Source organism: Rhipicephalus microplus, chromosome 10 (genome assembly GCF_043290135.1).
Source record: "Rhipicephalus microplus isolate Deutch F79 chromosome 10, USDA_Rmic, whole genome shotgun sequence".
NCBI lineage: Eukaryota > Metazoa > Arthropoda > Arachnida > Ixodida > Ixodidae > Rhipicephalus > Rhipicephalus microplus.
Window position 1 is genome coordinate 69434128 of NC_134709.1, and position 17180 is coordinate 69451307.

The 17180-nt window shown below is 47.0% G+C and overlaps 1 pseudogene; it reads right to left on the reverse strand.

Moving 5' to 3' along the window:
- Window positions 1-5391: 5391 nt before the first annotated feature.
- LOC142774443 (putative ATP-dependent RNA helicase DDX5 pseudogene) lies at window positions 5392-7268 on the reverse strand (annotated as a pseudogene).
- Between the last annotated feature and the right edge of the window lie 9912 nt (window positions 7269-17180).

The window sequence follows — 17180 nt, forward strand, 5'->3', positions numbered from 1 at the left end:
ACCAGTGTCATACCTTCGTAAACCATTGACGTCCCGTAATACCAAATTTGGTATAAGTGAAGCTAGCGAAACGGCCACCAACGCATCCTGAGCGTAGCATGTAGTCATGTTTTTACATGACACGCACCTCATGATTATCATGTTTGCACCAGTCACATACCTTCGTCATCCGTTCTCGTACTGTATTACCAAATTTGGTATAAATGACGCTAGCGAAATGGCCGCAAGCGCATCATGAACGTGGCATGTAGTCATATTGTTACAAGACACGCATGTCATGATTTTGATGTTAGGGTCCGTAGCTTGTATTGGCCATGCAATCATGCCATACCGTACCAATGTCGCGACATATCACGTGAACAAAACCACCGCAAGAGCTGCCGGACCATGAATTGTAAATCATGACATACATGTCACGGTTTTCATGGTATGACTAGTCAAAAATGCGCTTATGTTCTTCATACAGTCATGTTATACCATACCAAGTTTGGTAACGATACCATTGTCGAATCGCCAGGACAGCTAAAAGTCGTAGGTGGCTAGATATATAGATGCGCTCAAAGTCGCCGAAGTTTGCTAAAAATGCTTGGCATTTAAAAAAATGATTTCAATTTGTGGCAGGTGCTCAAGTATTCTATCTGAGTGACATGCAACGTGTTGGAAGGTGGTGGTAGAAACGTTTATTGCCACTTTAGAGCGCGGGGGCCAAGCCCCCTCATGGGACGTGGGTGCTCCTTCATGGTGAGAAGGCACCCTCACAAAGCAAAGGAAAGCCCTTGAAGTGCGATTCTCTTCATGGCGCACGAGCTGATCCGGCGCTGATCGAACGCAGAAGTGCTGGTCACGATGGTCTCGCGGTATGACACTGCCACAGCCGGAGGTGGGGATGTGGGAAGGTGGGAGAATGTGAGGAGTATGTGGAGGAAGTCTCCTGGTTTGCCGCAAAGTTTGCACGAAGAGGGCAATTGGTCTGGGAAACGGGCGTTTAGTCACATGGGATATGGGGCAGTCCGAGTTTGTAGGCGTCGCCAATGTGCCGGCAGCGCTTTGTTTAGGGAGGGGGCTGGGAGTGTGTACTTTTTTCGTTGATTCCGGTAATGCGATAGAATATCACAAAAAGAGAGCAAGCGCTCCTCGTTCTGTGGAGGGGGCTCCATTTCTCCTGCCCGGAATGTGAGACCTCGGCCTAGAGAATGAGCCCCCTCGTTGTTAAGGAAGCCGGAATGGGCTGGCGTCCAGATGAGGGTTGTGGAACGCCGAGGCTGCCAGAAGCGCAGCAAGGGGCAGCGGTACGGGATATCAAGCCATTGGCGTAGTTCAGAATAGCTGATTTCGAGTCGCTTATGATTGTGGTGGCGGGTGCTGAGATGAGAGCAAGCGCGATTGCTGCCTCTTCTGCCTCTGTGGAGGAATTAGTGACAACTGAGCGCGAAGTTGGATTTGCCTGATTGTCAGCCACCGCAAGGGCCCTACGGGATCCTGACGCATATTCTGCTGCGTCCACGTAAACCACATCCTGGTCCTCGCCATATTGTCGCCGAAGGTCCCGAGCCCTTGCCTTTCTGCGTTTCTCGTCTCGCACAGGATGCATGTTCTTCTGGATGGAGGGTGCGTTGAGTTGAGAGCAAAGGTTGGAAGAAAGAGGGACCCCTTCGGGTGAGTGTGTAATTGCGGCTAAGTTTAATTGAGACAAAAAAACACGAGGCAGACGACATCTTTGTGCCGTAAAGGTGGCTTCAGCGAGTTCCTCAAATGTATTATGCACACCAAAATTGAAGAGTCTGTCATTGGATGTGTTTTGGGGAAGGCGCAGAGCCTTTCTTGTGCAACTCCGTAGAAGCGCGTTAACCCGGTCTCTCTCCTTCTGTCGGAGAGGCAGGTAAGGAAGGGCATACGTGGAGTGGCTTACGATGTAAGCCTGGGTGAGGCGAAGCGTGTTTTGCTCACGTAGGCCAGCCCGATGATTCGCTATGCGACGAATCAGTCGAGTGGTCTGCGGAGCATTCGTTTAGAGAGTCCTGATGACTTCTCTATGTGCGCCATGTGAGTAGAGAACTAGCCCTAGCACCCGAATTTTCGTGACAAGAGGTATGGGGTAGGCACCTAGCGTGAGAGGGATCGGGGGAATGACTGAAGTAAGTTGCTCCGTTTTGGAAAGCGAGCAGGTAAGGCTACGTTCTCGAACATTTGTGTCGATGGTGGTTAGTGCCAATTGTAAGTGTTCTTCTCTTTCGGCGTCACTATCACGGTTTGCCCAGACGGGGACGTCATCGGCGTAGAAGCTAGTGTGGATGTCGGGGATCTGACCCAGCTTTTGGGGCAGATGGAGAAATGCCATGTTAAATAGGATATGTGAGAGAACTGCTCCCTGGGGCTTACCACGTGTGCCAAGCGTGATGCCTGGCAGACTGAGATCGCCAAAGGTAAGTGTTGCTGTGCGGTGGCTGAGGAAGTCTCGGACGTAGTTGTACGTCTTTCCACCAACTCCCAGGGTTATAAGGTGCTCTAGAATAGCTGAGTGCGCAACGTTGTCGAATGCCTTTGATACATATACTCCTAAGATGGCTCTGTTCTCACACGTTTGAGAGTCGGGAATGCGGTGTTTCAGTTGCAGGAAAACGTCCTTCGTGGAAAGCCCAGGTCGAAATTTAAATATGCAAGTAGGCAAGAGATCATTGCCTTCGAGGTACTGGCAGAGCCTGGTTTGGAGTACATGTTCCATGAGTTTGCCGACACAAGAGGTGAGGGATATGGGCCTGAGGTAAGACGTAAGGTGAGGTTTGCTAGGTATGGGAATAAAGACAACCTCGGCCTCTTTCCATTGTGGTGAGAGGATGCCCCTTACGAAGCAGTCAATAAAGTATTCAGTAAGGACGGCAATCGATTGCTCGTCGAGATTACGGAGTGCTTTGTTGTGAATACCGTCCGGACCGGTGGGTGAGGATCTCCTTAGTTTCTGTAGTTTGTCTTGAAATTCGGCTACTGTAATAGGTTGATCGAGGAGCTCACTAGGAGGACCTGCATAGTCGGAATGCAATGGGGTATGTAGGGAAGTACTGATTTAGAAGTTTCTGGCTACTGTAATGGGTTGATCGAGGGGCTCATTAGGAGGACCTGCATAGTCGGGATGCAATACGGCGATGTATGTTGGGAAGTACTGATTTAGAAGTTCCTGGAGGAGTTCTGATGTATGTTTATCGCAAGTGTGTAGGTGTTTGGTGAGGTTGTGTCTTTGGTTAGTGTTTCACTGAGTTGGATCAGTTAAGTGTCTGAACAAATTCCAAGTCTGAGGCAAACTCATAATACCATATAATTTGTTGCAAAGCGATTCTCAGTTGTGTCGTAAAAGAGTGACTTCATGGTGCTCTACCTCTTTGCTCAGGTGGGTGAGGCGACGTCTAAGAGTTCAGTTACAACGCTGAATTTGCAAGCGTAGTTCTAGGCTTGCTTTAGCATCCCATAGATGTAGAAGACGGGTGTCAACTGGGTCGACTGCACAGTCTTCTCGTACTAGACGAGGTGCAGATCGGACATTGCTCCGAAGTTGTTGTGACCATTCAGTGATGTCTGTGGTGGAAACGTGGAGGCGCGTTGCCCTATGAGTGCAGAAAAAAATCCAGTTGGTGAAAGTGGAACCTCTAGGAAACCGGCGGGGTAGTTGCATATTTAAAAGAATTTTGATAATGTAATGGTCACTACCCAAACTCTCTTGTGTGTTGCATCTTGTAGCATGGGGGAGGCGATGTGCGATCGTGAGGTCTAGTGTAGCGTCTTTGCAGACTCTATTCCCCATGCGTGTCGGAAAGGCAGTATCGATGAGCAGGGAGAGACCGGCTTGCTGCTCTGCTAATCACACCCGACGTCCTTTTGGTGTGTCACGCGGGTAACCCCAAGTTGTATGTGGGGCGTTAAAATATCTCACGACGAGTAGGGGGCACTTATTGGCTATGCGCATCGCGATCGTAAAGAGGCACTAAAAGTTGCCTTGCAAGCACTTAGGGCTGCTGTATACATTCAGAATGAAGAAGCTGTTAGCTCTAGCATGTTGCGGCACAAGCTTGATTAGGTAGTGATCAATGTCTTGAACTGCTAAACAGTGGGAGATGGTGGTAATGAAGTGATTAATTAGAAACACCACAAGAGAAAGTTTAGGAGATTTGGGTGTAATAGAAGTATATCCTGGCAACGTTAGTGGATTGGAAACGTTTTGCAGAGCAAGGATATTGGGTCCCGCAGCGCAAGATAGCAGTTTGTGGACAACATGACGCTTCTGGCCTGAACCATGGAAGTTCCACTGCCAGAGTGTCAGATTATGGTTTGGAGCCGCCATCATGAGAATCGAGAAGGGGCGTAGCCACCACATAGGGTAGGGAGTCGTTAGTGACGTCAGGGAGCAGGTTGCCTTGCCCTTCAGCTGATTTGGGCTTCTTGCGTTTACTAGGGGTGAGATCTCGCTTTGAAAGGCGTGTTGCGAAGAAACTGAGCTGTATTTAAAAATTGTTGTAGTGGTCAGCCAATGATTGAGCTAAAACATCAAACGATGATTAAGCGCAGCATTGTCTGTTTTTACACGGATTACCGCATCTTTCAGCGTTGTGCATTCCTGATTGATGCTAGTGATACCGTCTTGCAATTCTGCCTCAAAACGAGCAGTCAAGGACTCAAGCGGAGTCGGTATATCGGTAGTGAGCTGTGTGTGGAGGGACGCGGCGTTGTGTCCTGACTTGCGTGCCAAGGAAGTTGCGTGTCCTTATCTAACTCGAGCGAATAAAAGGAGGATGCGGCGTTGACATGGGTAGGTGTGAAAGGTATGCTAGAGGCGGTGGATGGGTTGTGCGCTGGAGGTTGGGATATAGTAGAAGTGTGGGTAGTTGGAATGACATGGCTTGTAGCAAATGCTCAAGCCATTCGTGATGAAACTTTTACCTTTTTTCTAACGTAAGTGCAGACGTTATGTCGAAAAATGTACTCTCATTTACTCGCCTGTAGAGTAGACAGGCCCGAAGTGCCCACGATATTCACACAACTACTAAAACTTACGGTGACATCGGTACACTAATTAGTAAACCTTGGCTTGAAGCGAAAAATTGGGGAGAGGTTATACTGTTCACTGATAACTTCAGATGAATCATATGCCTGAAATCCGTGGGATTCACCCGAATTTTTTTGTGCCTGCATTTTACTAAAAAATTTTTGCCTATCCCAAAGTGTAGACGCAACCTTTAGCATGTGAAACTAATCTGTTTCCATGGGCATCTATCCTCTCTCATTGCATGCACTTCTATTCACGAAGTCACAATATTTTTAAACACAAGCTTCGTTTAAAAGCTATATCTCAACCATTTTCTAATTTATTGCATACAATCTTCAGTAGACCAGTAAAACCAAATAGATATTGCTCAAACACTTGAAATACTCTCTCGCTGTGAAGCCAACATAATTTTTATCGGTGACAAACCATGGCGCATCGCACTTTAGAAATGTCAATTTTTACGTTCGCAGATTACAGGCGTTGTCGTAGTTCTACGTTTAAAACCGTGCGGATTGGTTCGCGACCTTCAAGAGCTCATGTGAAACCTCTTGTCCGGCGTCTCGGAGAATAGAGACTAACTCCTTGGCGTTGCGATTTTGAGTGGGCGTCAGAAACGTGTATGCCCTTCCTTTTCCGTCGTCTCGAATGGCGTGCTTAACGCAGAGCGCGTAATCTTTTGAACTTCGTGGGTAGTCGTAGTTCACCACAAAGCGGACGTCTTCGGCGTAAAGGTCACGCGCCACCAGGTCGGTGGCCACCAGAATGAGCATTCCGCCGAAACGAAAAGCGTTCAATGCCCACTCACGCTCCGTCTTACTTTTTTGGCCGTGGATGCCAACGACAGGCCAATCCCGGAGTCGCAAGCTCGTCACAAGGTCTTCCACTTTTAACTTGGTCTCGACGAACACGACTGCCTTGTCCTGCTTATCGTCGAGAATGTCTGCGAACAGTGCGACGAGCCTGTCCTCCTTACCGCTCTCTTCGCAAACGTACACAATGTGTTCTGTACGCCGACTCTGAGATCTTTGACTCATCTCGCCCACGTTGACGGTCACGTAGTCCTCCATAAACTCTTCGGCCATTTGGGACGCCTCTGTCGTTTTTGATGTGAGCCACATCAAGGTCTGGCGTTCAGGTCGCAAGTTTTCTAAAATGAGGCGAAGCTGCTGCTCCAAGCCCAACGCCAACATGCAGTCCAACTCGTCCAACACGAGGAACGTGCAGCGCCGAATGGTCACCTTGCATTCCTCCATGAGAGCGACGAGGCGACCTGGAGTCGCGATCCACACCTTGCGGCCTTCGTCGAGCTTCTTTAGCTGCTTTTCCTTCGGCTCACCTGAAACGAAACAAGCAGTTCGAACGCCCGAATACTTTTCGAAGAGGGAGAAAGTCTCCTGGACTTGGCGTGCCAGCTCACGCGTTGAGGCCAAGACTAACACAATAGGTCCATCTCCGTATGGTGCGGCATCCTGACTCAGAACGTGAAGGAGCGCCGGGACCACGTAGGCCAGAAACTTGTTCTCCGAACTGGTTCGAACGACGGCAAGAAGGTCTCGGCCACTGAGAACCACTGGCCAGCACTGGGCTTGCACGCTGCTCGGCGATGAGTCAGGGCCTTGAGCTCGAAGGACCTTCGTAACACAGTCGGGGAAGTTCGTTTCGCTGAAGCTCAAGATTGGTTTGGGCACGGCACGTCCAGTGATGATGATCTCGTTGTCTTTTCTGTAGACGTCTACTTCACTTGCCGATCGCTGAGCCGTGACAATGTGTTCGCTGTACAGGTCCTTCTGGAAAGCTGGTAGTACAACCCTTTTCCATTCCGGTGGTCGTAGGTTTCTCCCTACATTACTTTTGCTGGCGTAGCTGACGTCTCGTTTGTTGATCCACCGTTCGTAGCTGAACACGTAGCTGTCTCCAATGGCCGGCGGCAGCGGATGCTGGTAAAATCCTCGCCGAATACTGTAGTGCAGATTCGCACCCGGGAGCAGCGTGCTCAGATAGTTGGTGACACCATTCCGCCCACCAAGGGTAACAAAAGGGTTGGGAATGCCTTGCAGCAGGTGCTCTTGCATTACCAAGTTTAATACGTACGTATGAAACTGAATTTGACCCATAAGCAGTGGGTTGTATATCCTCCTCATGGCTGCTGGTTGATTGTTTGCAGAAGCCTTCTTGACGTTGGTTGGTTGCTTGTTCCTTAGCGATCTGGCACAACCTGCCACGAAGCATCGGCCAGTTTTGCCCTGTTGTTTACCTATTAACTGAGGCACACACCCACTGTGAGGGCTTTGGCCAAGAATTCAGCGGTTTTGTATAATATTATGAACCTTTAGAGTAAACAAAGCTATATTATAGATATACTACAGGTTACATAGCAAATCAGGATGCTCGATATAATATTGTAACAGACTAGAAAAAGGTAGAGAAGAGAAGCAGAGGAAGACGAAGAGTCTTGGCACGATGGCAGTGTGCACAAAGGTTTGTTGCTAAACGAAATTGCTGATTCTCTTGCGAAGGCATACCTTTCGACACCAATTATTCCTATTTTCCTTCACACAGTATACATTACAGCGGCGCGATTTCGCACACTTAAAATCAGGCAAAATTTATCTGACCCTGCATTGACGGCTTCTCCAGAGTACAAACACTTGTTATTTTCCTGGTGCAGTGAACTGACTAATTCAAGGATGATGGAAGTTGTCATTACGAACTTTCGTTGCCGCGTTACCTCCCTCAGTTTTTACTTGCATAGATCAGGCATATTGAATTCCCCTATGTGCATTTACTGTAATCAAGAGGAAACGATCAGTCATTTCTTATTACATTGTCGCCGTTTTGATTTATTCAGGCAAAGCATACTAGCACCACCTCTTCAAAGACTGGGCTTGCAACTATCACAACCTGATCTTCTTTCATTTGGAGCCTCTACACTGGGTTTCAGCCACAGGGATGTTTTATTCGCCGTTCAAGAATACATCACTGCGACTAAACGATTTTCTTGCTAAATTGCTGTCTCAATATTTTTCTTCTTTTTTTTCTGCAAACTTGATATCGGTATTTCAAATCAAAATTAAGTTACAAAAAATTTGTAGGAATGACGCAATGCTGAAAGTTTAGGGCAAATCCACCTTGTAATCGGCCAATCCCCTTCTTTGGGTACGAGCCATTTGCACAGGGAAACAACAACAACAACAACAACAGTGTGCTGCCGCAAACGACCATAGTTCACCTCCTGTAAATAAAACCATCTTATCACAGCTCGCTGTTACAGTTGTGGTGGACGTGCTGGGTAATCGACACCCGAAGACGGAAGGTGAACCGCAAGTTCTTCGACGGAGCCGTCGCATTGCTGGACTTCCACCGAATCCATCTGGTCTAGACATGCCCCACAACGCAAATGAACACCGACCCTTCTCGACTTCTGCGCCGACCAGTTCACTCCACAACTGAGAGATGCCCGTCCCTTTGCCGGCAGACCAGATGAAGACGTCGAGGCTTGGCTCATCCATTACAAACGGGTGAGCGCCGCTAACAAATGGGATGCCGCTTCTCAGCTTTTGTACATCGCGTTCTTTCTGACGAATACTGCAATAATGTGGTACGAGAATCGGGAGAAAACGCTAACGACGTGGGACAGATTTGTTTTTGAAATCAAAGAGCGTTTCGGCGATCCAACAACGATGAAGAAAAGAGCAGAACAGACGCTAATGCAACGCGCTCAAGTGCCAGGTGAAACTTGCGCGACCTTCATTGAGGAAGTCGTAAAGCTATGAAGGACCATTGACTCCGGAATGTCTGAGGAAGACTAATTCGGGCATATTCTAAAAGGAATCGCCGAGGATGTTTACAGTTTTCTCATCGCGAAAGACACCTTGACATCTGTCACCGATCTCATTCGTCATTGCCGCAATTTCGAGCAACTAAAGACGAGGCGCATCACGCCAAAGTTCGGCAGGCTACCCAATGTGACGACCATCGCGAGCATAGACAGCAACCAGGCGCTTGATCTTGCAACAACAATCCGGCAGATAGTGCGTGAAGAACTCGGCCTGTACGCACAAGTGGCAAACCGCCCAAGCACTCATCCCCCTATCAGCCACCAGAGTTCGAGCGAAACATTGCTTCACTCTCCTCGCACCGAGTGGCGGAGGGCTTTGAGGATTCTGATGCAACACCTCAGTATCAGCCACGTCTATGCGATAGAGGCCCTGCCTATGACGCACGATCGCGACGGGCACAGCCACATTCTTATACTCAGGGCTCTCATCCGGACTACGTCCCGCTGCGGCAAGGACAGTACCAACCGTACTACCAAGATGTAACTTACGACAAATACTAGGAATTCCAGAGAGTGGCAGAAACCCGTTCTTCACGTGATAACGAACTTCCTCGCCGACAGCAGCGGCCCAGGATTCGTTTCATTGAATATGGTGTAAACCGTGACCCTCCCGTGTGCTACAACTGTGGTTTCACTGGGCATATTGCTCGGTATTGCCGCCAACAACGCCGCCAATCACGAAGGACACCAGCCAAGTCTTCGCCACGAAGACCCGGTGCTTCATATGACCTGCGGACAACCTACTTGTTTCCAAGGGACCGTTTTTCGCGCGAGACCAGACGCAGTGATTCGCCAGCATCCAAGCGGAGTTTGACACCACCATCCAACCGTTCTCGTCGCTCGCTGTCTCCTCTGCGTCGTTCTTCTCCGCCGGGAAACTAGCATCCGCGGCCAATGGAGGTGAAGTCGCCGGGTGGCCTTTTCAAGATATACCTCTGCCTATTGTTATGATCAAAAACAAAGTGAATGTGTTGATTGATGGAATACCGAAGATGGCGTTAGTTGACACTGGGGCGACTGTGTCTGTGATGAGCCTAGCCTTAAGAAACCGCTTAGGTCGCAAAGTTATGTTTTCATGGGACGATACAATCACTTTTCGTGGTGTAGGCGGCGAGTGGCTTAATCCACTTGGTGTATGTGCTGTCAGTGTTTCATTGGCTGGAAAAGTATTTATCCGAATTTCTGCTTCTATCTCGTTGTTCGCACGATGTCATTCTTGGTATCGATTTCCTGGAGCAATGCGGTGCTTCAGTTGACTGTGGTAGTGGGGAAATATCACTAAAGAATTTGTTTCCACCGTCGCTTTCCAAAACAGACTACCGTGGCAAAGACAGGAACACACTTAATGTGATTGATGAAGTGATAGCGCCATCTTAGAGCCTGACACCCGTTCGTGTCTCTTCCACAGCGGTTGATGATGCTTGTGTAATCCTCGTAGTGGGGCCTCTGCGCAAGAACTGTTTTAAGAAGGACGTACTTGTGCCTTGTTCTGTTGTGTGCATGACAAAAGGAGTAGCAACATTGTGGGCGCTGAACTGCTCTGCCACGCCGGTTGTGCTTCCTCGCGGGATGAAGATAACTCTCTTTGATGAAGCCTCATGCAATTCGATAGCAGCAATAGCTACGGATCTCCCCACCTCTTCCTCTGCTTGTGATATTCGCCATAATGAAGATCTAATGCTCGCTATGATCAGCAAGACTCTCAGTTCGACGGAACGGCAAGCGCTGGTGCAGGTCCTTTCCCGGCATGTTGCTGCTTTCGACTTCAAACATAGAGATGCACCCGTTCAGTTACCCTCGTTCCGCGCTCGTCACAGAATAGACACTGGCTCTGCACATCCCATCCGCCAAAAGCCCTACCGAGTATCATCCTCTGAGCGCAAAGTTATCACCGAACAAGTAAAGGACATGCTGAACAAAGGGGTCGTGCAAGAGTCGTCAAGCACGTGGGCAGCCCCGGTAATTTTTGTCAGGAAAAAGGATGGTTCCTGGAGATTCTGCGTAGATTACAGGCGTCAAAACACTGTGACGAAGAAAGATGTATATCCCTTACCACGGATTGATGACGTCATAAATTGCTTGCATGCCGCTTCCTAATTTTCAACGCTTGATTTGCGGTCAGGTTATTGGCAAATACCTATGGAACCCGGCGACAAAGAAAAGACTGCTTTCATAACTCCGGATGGCTTATTCGAATTTATTGTCATGCCGTTTGGCGTTTGTAATGCTCCAGCCACCTTTGAAAGATTTATGGACACAGTATTACGTGGTCTAAAATAGGAGATATGCATGTGCTACCTCGACGATGTTGTGATCTTTGGCCGTACGTTTGAGGAACATAACAACCGCCTCAGTCTTGTTCTCGACTGCATCGAAAAAGCCGGGCTGGTTCTGAATTCTAAAAAAATGTCGCTTTGGCGAACCTCAAACTCTCGTGCTGGGGCACTTCGTCGACAAGGATGGCGTCAGACCCGATCCTCGCAAGATAGAAGCAGTGAGCTTTTTTAAATCACCGCAGTCCGCACGAGAACTTCGCTCATTTGTCGGCCTATGCTCATATTTTCATCGTTTTGTTCCACGATTTGCAGAGATCGTGTATCCGCTGACAAACGTCTTGCAACAGGATGCAACCATCAACTGGACACCAGAGTGTGACGCCAAATTCTCACAACTTAAGTTTGTACTAACGTCAGCACCACTGTTGCGTCACTTCGATCCATCTTGCCCGACTGAGGTCCAAATGGACGCTAGTGGTATCGGTGTAGGCGCGGTGCTTGTACAACGTCACAATGGCGCAGAGCATGTCGTGGCATAAGCCAGCCGTTGCCTGAGCAAATCAGAACGCAATTACACAGTTACGAAACAGGAATGTCTGGCAGCTGTTTTCGCTGTACAGAAGTTTCGTTGCTATTTTTAGGGGAGGCCATTTAAGATAATTACCGATCACCATTCGTTATGCTGGCTGGTCGGTTTGCGTGACCCCTCTGGCCACCTCACACGTTGGGCGCTGCGACTTCAGGAATACGACTTTACGGTGTCGTACAAAAGTGGCCGTCGTCACGCTGACGCAGACTGCCTCTCCCGGATTCCTCTTGCGACTACTGACTGCGATGCTGAGAATTTTGACGACTGCCTTGCTGCTGTTACAAGCACGTTCCCCAACGCGGCTAATTTCCAGAGAAAACAACGCAACGATCTCAACTTGGATCCTCTTTTTGCCGCCGCACGTGCCTCCCAACGCAGCGGTCGCTTTACTGTTCGAGACAAGTTGCTCTATAAAACTAACTACTCCAGACCTGGAGCACGTTTTCTTCTTGTTGTCCGCGAGAGCCTTCGCTCCGATGTTCTACGTGCCATGCATGACGATGTGACGTCCGGTCACTTCGGCTTCATTAGAACGCTGAACCACACGCAGGAACACTTTTACTGGCCCAAGATGTACGAAATGACGAAGCGTTACGTCGCTAGCTGCGAGACGTGCCTACGTCACAAGCGCCCGGCCACCGCTACACCAGGTCCCCTTCAGCCGTTCACACCACTCAGCACACCTTTTTAACAAGTAGGAATTGAAATTATGGGTCCATTCCCGTTATCTAACAATAAGAAGCGTTGGATAATCGTCTGCGTAGATCATCTTACGTGGTATGTCGAAACTGCAGCTATTCCCTCTTCTACCGTTGCATCCGTGGCGGACTTCTCGCTTCACTCCGTGGTCCTTCGCCATGGCCCACCGCGTGTTATTATCAGCGACCATGGCCGCAGTTCACTGCCGATGTCGTTGAAGAATTACTACGCTTGTGCACGACACAGTTCCGTCATTCCACACCGTATCACCCACAGACGAATGGCCTCGTTGAACGGACAAACGGAACGCTGACCAACTTGCTTGCCATGTTCGTTTCTTCCAATCACAAGAACTGGAATGAAGTGCTGCCTTTTATCACGTATCCGTACAACACGGCTGAAACAACGAACTTCAGCCCATTTTATCTGTTGTACGCCAGGTTGCCACTAAGCCCTCTAGACACTTTCTTACCCTTCATTCTACACAATGACGACTCTGTATCAAACACCCTGTGCGTCGTGGAAAGAGCCCATCGAATCGCTCGTCTTCGTACTCTGGCCCGTCACGAACCAGTTTTATTCGAAAAAGGTGACTTGGTGTTACTTTGGACACCGCAACGCAAGCGTGGATTGTGTCAAAAGCTTCTGTCACGATATTCAGGCCCATTTGTAGTTTTGGAGCGTCTAAGCCAGCTCACTTACGTAATAGCTCGTCTTTTGTCCAATGGTCGGCGATCGAGCAGAACGCAGCTCACTCACGTTGCTCGTCTGAAACCTTTCTACCCTCCTTGTGCATCATAACTCGCCCTACGGGCTTCGTCTGCTTGCGGGGGAATGTAACAGACTAGAAAAAGGTAGAGAAGAGAAGCAGAGGAAGACGAAGTGTCTTGGCACGATCGCACTGTGCTGCCGCAAACGAGCATCGTTCACCTCCTGTAAATAAAACCATCTTATCACAGCTCGCTGTTACAATATATATATATATATATATATATATATATATATATATATATATATATATATATATATATATATATATATATATATATATATATATATATATATATATATATATATATATGTATATATATATATATATATATATATATATATATATATATATATATATATATATATATATATAAAACAACACAAAAAGCTTTTTATAATCACGCATCACTTCTTTCTCTGAATTTCGTCGAAGTTAGGGCACCTGAAACGGAACGATGCACTCGCAGATCACAGATGCTTCATCGTGGGTTGTAGCAATGTAAAAGATAAAGTAGTTAGTGTGAAAAATTGTTACAAAATACAATATTCATTAATGTTGCACTCTTTTCTCTTTGTAATTGACAGTGTGGCCAATCCTTCTGGTGGCTATAAGCCAGTCCATCTAGCTGACGGTAAGAACAAAAACGGGGGACTCTTGAGCTTTGTCTTTCAAAGTTGAAAGCAATAGAGATATTCTGTTCCTTGTGCATACTGCAAAGACTAAGTGTATGAAATCTTTTCGCACTTTCTATGCACCCACTACGTGGCTTTAAGGGTGCAGTAGCGTGTGGGCCTTTCGTAGTGGGCGACTCATTTGAAACTATGAAGCCACATTTATAACCCCTTGTTATTACGCCCAATGACAATGCACGCTTGTAGTATACGCATTTTTCGGTCATATTTCTTGTTGTATTGTGAAGCATGTATACAAGACGCATGTGTTTGTAGAGCATGAAAGTTACTTTCACAGGCTTTCCAGGCAGAGGGAGTTATTTTCACAGTATTCACAAGCAGAGGCGCCACTGTGTGTTAGAACTACCGCTTGCCACGCATAACAACGGGGTTCGATTCTCACTTAGGCCCAGAACGTTTTAGTTTTCATTTTTATTTGCATCTTCTCAATTTTTCGTTCACAACTGCCAACGCCGGAAATTTTTACGAAACGAGCTCACTGCCGCTCTCGCGTTAAAACCTTTTAATACCACGCGTATAATGTACAAGGCACCGTGTTTCTTGAGCCACATCTCTTGGAATCAGCAAGCCAAGCAATCAAGCCGCACCACTGTCCATTCTTAGGCGTCAAAGGACTGCTAGCGCCTTCTGTGCGTTATTGTTTTATTTAGTCAAGCGTGGTCGAAGATTGAAGTTTAGGCGAGTTACTTCAGTTAAACTGCGTGGTTAGGCAATGAATATGACGAAAACACAAGCCAAGATAACGCATGGTGGACAGCGCATGCCACATATGTGCGCATCCCTCATGACATGTATTTTCTCTTATATATTTCTATTGGCTTCTTCTTTTGGCGACTTCTGATTGTTACAACCTGCTTAAGCCTTATGACAAAATCAGCCCTTGAATAACGCGATGAAGTGTAGGATGAGGCATCAACAAGACGGGAACTTAATCATTGAGTAAGGTAAGTTACAGGTTAGTTAACCAAGATGTCTGGCATGGAATACAACAGCGAGTCCTTTAACAGAGGGGTGGTTTAATTTGATTCGCTGGCCTACGCAGCATGAATACAGTGGCGAGACTGATGAGACATCAAAAGGTGAGACCACTTAAACAAGTCCAAGATTGTAGCCGCTGCTCGTCCTATCTTGAACGGCAGGAATGCTCTAATTGCCCTGCTTCCAAAAGATTGGTGTATTCTCGAATGAGGTTGCCAAATATTTTGGGTGTACAAAGACATAATGTCAAAGACACTGCGCCTGCGAGAGACCCAGAGCAGTGTTTGAGTTAGCGTCGGATACGTTAGTTATTAAATTCAATGTAGTTTCTAAAGCCTTCTCTCAATATTTGCATCAAAACAAACACGCCGGTGCTCATGCAACCAATCGCCTTCGGTCAAGACTAAAATTACACAATTTTTAAGCAAACTGATTTATAATCGTCATCATCAGCCTGACTACGTCCACTGCAGGACAAAGGCCGCTTTTATGTTCCGCCAGTAAACTCGGTGTCGTGCTCGCTGCTACGCGCAATCTTCTTAATCTCATCTGCCCATTTAACTTTCTGTCTCCCCCGAACCCGCTTGCCTTCTTTGGGAATCCAGTTAGTTACCCCTAATGATCAGTGGATATCCTATCTACGCGCTACATGCCCAACCCATGTCCATTTCCTTTTCTTGATTTCAACTATGATATCGCATACGCCAGTTGTTCCCTGATCCACGCTGCTCTTTTCTTGTCTCTTAAAGTTACACCTACCATTTTTCTTTCCATTGCTCGTTGCGTGGTCCTTAATTCAGGCTCGAACTTCTTTGTAAACCTCCAGGTGTCTGCTCCGCAGCTAAGTACCGGCAATATACAATTGTTATATACCTTCCTCTTGAGGGATAGTGGCAATCTACCTGTCACAATTTGAGAGTGCTGCACGCCATTCTCATTCTTCTAGTTACTTCAATCTCGTTACTTCAATCAGCAAACGGATTACCTTATAACAAATAGGTTCTGCTGTAGGCAATGACTTTCTCTCTTCGCAGGCATAAAAGAAATTGGCTGACAAATAGCTCATGTATTCGAGATCAGCTGTCGGTGGGAGCTGGGTTTACTAAAGTTGACTGGCTTTGCTGATGAAGGCAAACATTGTGAAGTTCCGCAAATAGTCGATGGTGCTTATCGGTGCACTCATTACCTCTAGATCTTGCAAAAAGAAACCGTTAAATATACCACAAATAATTCTTTTACCAACATTTATTTATAATTTATTGTAGTTCGTCCTTCCGGCCAACATTGCACCTGGCGCAAGACGCGAAGATTGAGTTTAAGGTAAGCTAATCCTCCAGCGTTTCCCGAAGGTAGCACACTAATTGCGCTTTGAGCCCCCCCCCCCACTTTTCGAAAACCCCTATTGTTTAACTCGTAGACTCCCTCATGGGACAAAAAACTTGAATACTTTCAATCAATCAATCAATCAATCAATCAATCAATTAATCAATCAATCAATCAATCAATCCATCTAATCTATCTATCTCCAGGATGGGTCAGCGATCGAGGGGTGATCCCAAATCAACTTTAAAATTATGGCTTTGCGTTGGTCGAAAGCAATACCAACGAAAACCGAATTTGAGAGGCATTTCAAGCCCAAAGTCTGGTTCTTCTTGTGCAAAAGGTAAAATGACCTATTTACATATTGACAAAATGAGATATTTAATCCCATGATAGTTGTGATTATTCACTGACACTTGTGCAAAAGAATGTTGTATCATGTTTTATGCTTTTAGTTATTTATCCAGAGCATCGGAAATGCGTTAGGAAGGTTCGCTACATTTGACGACAGTCAACACATTTCTTGAATGAGGGAGATACAATATAGCAGAGAGCTCTAAAGAACGAAAAGTCTGCTGTGAGTCTAGTATAAACGAAACAGGTACTCCATCAATTTCTCACCCACCTATCACTGGTACCTGGCGTCCGTGACGGGGATTCAAACCCATGAGTACGTTGTCACCGACAGCCCAAGATGTTCATTGAACGCAATGTGGCATGTGTAGTTAAAGAATGGCCTGTACAGGTTAGCGCTATCTCTCACAACGAGAACTCATGACTGCCAGTATTCATGCGACTTTTCACTCCACTTTACCCACAAGTTAAGTTAAGCCAAGTTAAGTACCTGTAACCGTTGACGTCTTACACCTTTCGACCGAGTACCCCAGCACACGACTTACTTGCTTTATAACACAATATCGGTTTATGCTGGGGTGCACCATGTCTCTGCTGACGTATTTTCGTCATGGGTATACGTCGAAAAAT